Source organism: Thunnus thynnus, chromosome 13 (genome assembly GCF_963924715.1).
Source record: "Thunnus thynnus chromosome 13, fThuThy2.1, whole genome shotgun sequence".
In the NCBI taxonomy this organism is placed as follows: Eukaryota; Metazoa; Chordata; class Actinopteri; order Scombriformes; family Scombridae; genus Thunnus; species Thunnus thynnus.
Window position 1 is genome coordinate 31,132,462 of NC_089529.1, and position 7,972 is coordinate 31,140,433.

The window sequence follows — 7,972 nt, forward strand, 5'->3', positions numbered from 1 at the left end:
TGGTTGCTAAGGTGGTTGCTAGGTGTTCGCTAAGGTGGTTGCTGAGGTGGTTGCTCAAGTGGTTGCTGAGGTCGTTGCTAAGGTGGTTGCTAAGGTTGTTGCTAATGTGGTTGCTAAATTGGTTGCTAGGTTTTCGCTAAGGTAGTTGCTACGGTTGTTGCTAAGGCGGTTGCTAAGGTGTTTCCATGTGTTGTTCAGCTCCAACATGTACGGATGGATTTGAGAAGTTGACATTTGGAGTAAAGAAGAAGAAAAAGAAGTGAAATCCTGCTACTATAGTTTGTTTACGTAGCCTCCGGAGCCGGAGGAAGCTTCCTGAAAGCTGACCAATCAGAACAGAGTGGGCTCATCAGGAGGCGGGGCCTTAAAGAGACAGGAGCTAAAACGGCCTGTTTCAGACAGAGGCTGAACTGAGGGGCTGCATAAAGGACCAGTAGAAGATAAATAAGGAGTTTTTATTCCAGTAGAGCCCCAGAATATAAATATAGAGGCTGGAAATGTGCAGAATATGTTTCCTTTAAGTTAGTTATGACTATGAAATCATTTAATCAGAGTTTGGTTGTCAGAAAATATGAAAACAAGGAGAAAGAATAAAGAAAATAGATTACTGTTGTCTTTTGAGAGTCACAGCTGTGAGACTGATGGTTTGTTGCCATGACGATGTCGGGGTCATGGGAAGGAGCTTAATGCAGATCTCAAATAAACTCAGATAATCACATGTATTTGTAGTCTGGATTAAAGGGATGATTCAGACGTTCGAGGAATTCTGTCAGAAAACAACGAAGTTTAGAGCTTCATGTTTGGTGATGTTTGTTCCTGCGTCTCTGCCTCCTCTTCAGCTGCTTCACTGTCTGATAACTTGTGTGTTTTTACTGTTTATGATTTGATGAGTTTTATTATGATGATGCTGAAACTTCACAGTGACTTTAAATCAACCTGCAGCTGAAGAACGAGCAGCGTCCAGATCTTTATTTATCCAGTGTTTGCTGACAGAGCGTTGGCTCATTTTCAGAAGAGCCCTGCAGATAATATTGAACAGATGATAGTGCCAAACACACACACAAACACACACACACACACACACACACACTGCGACTCTGCTCTGAACACCTCCAGCTCGCTCATGACGAGGCTGAAAAATAAGCTGGAAGCTGCTATCAGCGAACGCTCTCCGAGGGGTAAACAAACAGTCCACAACAGCAGCGCGTTCATCCACCAATCACATCAGGTACACACACACACACACACACACACACACACACACACACACAGTCAAGTGTGTGTGTGTGTGTGTTTTATGTGTCTGTGCAGCTTTAGACCCTCAAAACAGATTAAACAGGAAGAGAAACAGAGCAGAAATCACTCAGACAGAAATAACGACTGTGAAATCACAATATGATCAAACAGAACGACAACAATCAACCATTAGTTCATTAATCAATTAGTTGCCAACTATTAAATTAATCACCAACCTTTTTGATCATCGATTCATCATTTTGAGTCATTTTTTAAGAAGAAATTCTCTGATTGCAGCTTGTTAAAGGTGAATATTTTCTGGTGTCTTTGGGAAACATTGATCCACATTTTATGGATCAAACAACTGATTGATTAATTGGGAAAACGTTGGTCGCCTAATGTTAATAAATGAAAGTGCAATTATATAATATTAAGTAAATATGAAGTGTAATCAGTTACAGAAGTATAAAAACAGTAAATACTGAGTGTGATGAATGTGTTTATTTATGATCTTTAGAGCTGAATCAAATAATCAGTAAATGTTTTGATAATCAATTCATTCATTTCAGCTTCTTATTTGTGAGGATTTGCTGCTTTTATAGGACAGTAAACTCAACATCTCTGCATGTTGGACTGTTGGTGGAACAAAACCAGCTCATGAAAACATCACTTTGAGCTTTAGGAGAGTGTGAAGTCTGATATTTTACAGACAGAAACAACAACAACAACAACAACAGGTAATGTCAGTCCACGTTGGTCCACGTTGGTCCAGGTTGTGAATAAATGTCCTCTGATCCACCATGAAGTCGACTCTTCAGCTCTTTATTAAAATATCTCAACAACTACTGGATTCATCCACTCAGAGTGAATCATAGTAACTTCTAAGACGATCTGAAAGATCTCCTGACTTTTCATCTGGTACAGTAAAACACTAAACCAGGTGTGTTGATTGGACATTGATCTTGTTGAACAGGACATATTCTGCTCATTTCCAGCTTTATATTTATATTCTGGGGCTCTACTGGAATAAAAACTCCTTATTGATCTTCTACTGGTCCTTTATGCAGCCCCTCAGTTCAGCCTCTGTCTGAAACAGGCCGTTTTAGCTCCTGTCTCTTTAAGGCCCCGCCTCCTGATGAGCCCACTCTGTTCTGATTGGTCAGCTTCAGGAAGCTTCCTCCGGCTCTGGAGGCTACGTAAACAAACTATAGTAGCAGGATTTCACTTCTTTTTCTCCTTCTTTACTCCAAATGTCAACTTCTCAAATCCATCCGTACATGTTGGAGCTGAACAACACATGGAAACACCTTAGCAACCACCTTAGCAACCGCCTTAGCAACAAAGATTAAAGAACGGGACATTTATGGAGATCTGATGTCATCTTGTCAGGAAAGTAAACAAACATTACAAACGAAGTATGAGGGCTCCTGAAACCTCGGCTTTGACTTGCAGGCAGCATTTCTGCAGACGTTCAGCTCAAGTTTTGGACCTTTGACCTCGTTTAACATCCGACATCAGAACAGAATATAAATGATAGAAAATCACAAGTAGCTGCCTGAGTCTCCTTTAAAGACAGAGTGCAATATTAACAACTCTGAGTGAGAAGTGAAGTCTCCTGTCACCATAGCAACCACTTTAAACACACCAGCAACCCACCACATAGCAACGATTTGGATGCCTTTACCAACCACCCCTGCAAACACAACACATAGCAACCACATAGCAACCACATTACATGACATTTGGCAGCCTCACTAGGTGTAACTACTCAAACTACCCAGAACGTCACAGCAACAGTCACCTGGTAACACCTTCACTCACCTACGGTACATTAAACACACCCTCACCTAGCTACAGTACCACCCAAACACCTAGTAAAACTGTAGAAACCACCATGATCACCGTGGCAACCACTCAGATTATTAGTAGTTACTCTGACTTTGACAAGCATTTCCTTTCATACACTTGAATTAAGTTCAGAACTTCATGAATAATCCTCTGTTGGATTTCTACTTGAAACAAGTTGACGTTAACTCTCGCTGGTTGATGTTTTCACTCGTTTTAAAGGAAATAAAAAGTCTCAGTAAGACACCAAATGGATCAATAACGGACTGAAACATCGTCTAGAAGAGGAAACAATGTGACCCAGAAGATCAGAGGTTAACAGCAGAATGAACTCTTCTCTCCTCCTGTCTCTATCTCCAAATGTTTTTCCCATCATCCTCCTCTCCTTATCCGTCTGTCTGGAATTTAAAGCCGACGTGACGCCGTCTCATCTCGACTCACATTCTTCAACTGAGAGCTGCGACATAAAGAGTAAAGAACGACTCCTGATCAGCAGCTCCATCATGTTTTTTTATTACACCGTTCAAGAATTTTTCCTCCCAGGCTGCGTCTTCATGTTAGGAAATAGTTACTAAACCAACAAAGCCACATCCCTGATAGACTGGGTTTATGTTTTCCATATGTGGACCGACATCAGCTGGAGTATTGTGTGTGCTATATCTGATTCCTCTGTGCCGTAGAGCTGCATTGTTGTTGAAAAACTATTAAAAGTGAGTCACACCGCTGCGCTGGGTGACATGTTCCTTCATCACCATCAACACACACACACACACACACACACACACACCATCCTGCTGCCATGAACACACAGTAGAGCACCACACGTGGCTTCATCCACCGCTGAAAATAGTCCCCAACAAATGCTGTTTGGTAAAAACTACAAATATTTGTCAGTTTTTAAAGATCTTCAGTAGGAAGAAGGAGGAAAGTATTGACGACAGACAGACTCACACATAAAATCCACCAACTAAACTTTATATACAGTACATATCGACTGCTCCCAGCTTCCTGATCAACCTCTGGTTCTCCGGTGAATCTGCTCGAGGCGTTTTGAAAGGCCGTCAATAGGAACCAGTGAGCTTTGAGCTGAGAGCCGCAGACAGAGTAGAGAGGGAGGAAAGTATCGAGAGACGGACTAAAACATCAGGTGTGTTTCCATCCACCTGCTTTTTTTTTCAATTTGAAATTAGAATAAATCCTGAAATATCACAAAAAAAGTGTTTATACCTGGCTGAGTGGTATCCATAACAACAGATCTGTGTGGAGCGATGATGAGGAGACCGTAACCTTCCTCACATCAGTACATGAAACTAACAGAAACGTCATATTTCCATCATGTTTTCCATCGACGGAGCTCTTTTAATGACGTCATCGTCTCTTCTTCTGCAGCGGTTTAAATGGCGGCGATTGGAGAGTTAGCGCCACCTGCTGTTTATCTAATAGAGATAAAGCTAATGTTCACACAGCAGCAGTGGATGCAAAACAAGCATTTGCCTGAATTTTCTTTTAACAATATTCTGGAAATTCAGCTTGAATTTGTGCTTGACTCAGATGGAAAGCTGACTATTTTTAGTTTGGCTCTGCAGACGAGATGTAGAATCACACAGAAAAACACCAGACACATCTCTTAAGACAGATAAAAAACTCCAGATTTATCTTTCACACATATTGTTTACTGAGCAGCAGACAGAATGTTTTAAAGATCTCTCATAGATTTGTCAAGATGACCAGCTGTGTTTTCTAAAGTAAGACGTTCGTTTATTCTAGAGGAAAACTTGATTCGCCTCAAATAAAGCAACGACTCCCCTCGAGGATCAAACTGGAGCGAAACTGTCTCCGCCCACCTGGGGATTTACGCTCTGATTGGCCGTCACTCTTTCCACTAAACAGCACATCAACAAGGTTATTGTTGCTCTGCTGCCAACGGCATGGTGCACATTTATAACTGATCTGAAAATAGATCACACACACACACACACACACACACACACACACACACACACACACACACACACACACACTCCCAGCAGGCTACTTTTATCACCTGAAACTGGGTGACCTTGGCTGGGAATGACTCAATACTGGCATCTTATATCACACACACACGTTATGTTTCCATCACTTCAGGGGACGTCACATTGACTTACCCTAATCATAACATAACCCTAAACTAACCTTAATATAACCCTAAACTAACCTTCAAATAACCCTAATCTAACCTTAATATAACCCTAAACTAACCTTAACTTCAAACCAAGTCTTCACCCTAAAATTAAGGGGACTTTTGCTTTTTGTCCCCATAAGGAGGCGAGTCCCCACAACATCAGGAATATCTGGACCACATACACACACACACACACACACACACACACATATCAGACCATGGTCACTTTTGGGGACATTACATAGACCTACATTCTTGTCCTAAAGACTCACCCTAACCATAACCACTGACCCAAAAATCAGTGTTTTACCAACTGGGGACATGACTTTGGATTGACTGTCCCCAGTTGGACAGGTTTCCCCCCCAATTAACTGGTCTTCAATCTGAAATTTGTCCCCAAAAGTAGCCTATGACAGACCACACACACACACACACACACACACACACACATGTGACCTCAACATTTAACTGAATAATTGAGTAACTTTAATTGACTTTACTGGGTGGGTTCGACTCAACCAGGGTTCATTTAAAGGGTATCGGTCAATCAATGCACTTTGAATCAGTTTAATGATTCTGTTTCACATTCATGCAGACTCAAAGGTTAATTTTTATTTCATTTTTGTCTAGTTTTCGTCATGTCAACAAATATTTCTCGTTGTAGTTTTCGTTGTATCAGGTTGTATTGTGGTACCTAGTCGTACATGTAGTGTTGAGATGTGTAAAGCAGTTTTGTCTTTTACTTCCTACATTCTGACCTTTACAGCTGTCGTTCCAACTTCTTTCGATGCTTAAACCTGCAGTGCAGAACTTTGACATATTATGAACATCCGATGAAGCCGATCACCGCCAGATAAATCTCTGTGTATTTCACAGTATACAGAGTTTTTAAATCTCATGTCAGCTGCGACATTCCTGCGCCCGTTAATCAGCTTTAAGGCTCAAATGCACTGAAAGAGATAATTGACGTGGGTCATTTCACGCTCCTGTGGCATCAGATTTGAAACGCCAACAACAAAGAACCAACACAGATCTGTCCTGTTGTTCTTTGTATTGACTGCTGCATTAGTTGTGATGAATGAATGAAAAGCAGAAATTCAGAAGAGGAAAATCAAACCAAGAGCGTCTGTTTCCACAGTAAATCATCTGTTGAGTAGTTTGATGGTTGTTTATTTCTGCTTTATAAAGTAACCGCTGTGAAACAGTCAGAAAATAACGTTTTATTTCTCTCATTTAATGACTTTGTTCTCACTACCGCCGCTCCCTCTCCTCGCTCGACTGCCGCCGCGCTGTCTCTCTCTCTCTCTTTTTTCGCCTGCTTTGGCCACTGGGTCCTCGTTTGACAAGGTTGGGAGTAAAGGCATCAAGGCAGTTTAAAACAACAGGTGTATTTTAAAAATGCCGCGTCAAGACGCTTTCAGTACATTTGTGGCCTTCAAACTTCAACTGATACTGATACAACCCTTTCAGGTCTGAAGTCTTCACAAACAAAAACTAACAAACAAGCAACATCTTCTCTTCTAACTCCAACAGTTATCACCGTTCTTACATAATTCAGATGCTTTCACTGCGTACACTTTAATTGTTCATTTCTTTCAGGACTTCCACTCTGACTGACACAAATCAATTTATCACCAACGCTTCAACTGACATTTAATTTGCTTTCATCACTTGAACTTCAGCTAAATCTTCAACTGCACTCAGCTCTCACACTTCAGCCGACACTTCAACTCACATCGTGTTTCAGTTTCTACACCTGAACGTCCACTAATAACCTTCGCTACGGTACAAGTTGAGGAGTATAAACTGAGAGACATTTCATCTCCTCTCACCTCTTAAATTAACACTTCAACTTCATTCAGTACACTTCAGCAGACACTGTGCTGCATTCAAGTATAATTTTGAGGTATTGGCACTTGGAGTGAAGAGGATTTTACTGTGATACTTTAACTACATGAAGCTGATAATACTTGTGTAGTGAAATCTGGTAATGTGGGACATCAGGTAAAATGGGACAAATGTTAAATATTAGCAGCCAATCACCAACAAGTTATAGCATTGTTGCTACAAATGTCTTTTACATGAAACAATCATTTTGATTGGTCTGAAAAAACTAGGATGGGCAGAGCAAAGATTTTTTTTAAAATCACTGGTCGCAGATCTTTCAAGGCGGCCATGTTTGTTTCAGGTCAACTTTCTCTTTTTGGTAATACGAGCACTGCAGCTAAAACAATGACGGCATAACATCAAAAATGGTTGTACAATGTTTATTCTTATTAACTGTTTGACTTATAATCAGAATATTTTTACAATACACTTTACTTTTTATGGGAAGGGTTTTGAGTGGCTGTCCCATTTTACATGAATGAATTAGGTAAAATGGGACAAAACCTGCTTGTCTCTAGGCTACCAGGTGCCATAAAATCATGTGTTACTATGCGATTGCATGCCACTCTGTCATATTACTGGATATTTTTAGTATTTTTGTCACGTTGTCACAAGTCCATGTCAGCTACAACAGTCCAGAATTAGCCAAGCACACACATGCATGTGTCTGTGCAAACACACATACATGCACACACAATACGAGTGTTTGTACACTTGCACTTCTCTCCCTCTCTCTCGTGCTCTCTCTTTCTCTCTCTCTCTCTCTCTCACACACACACACACACACATATCCTGGTGGGAGAGGGAAATATAGTTTGAAAGGGAATATTAACATTTTTA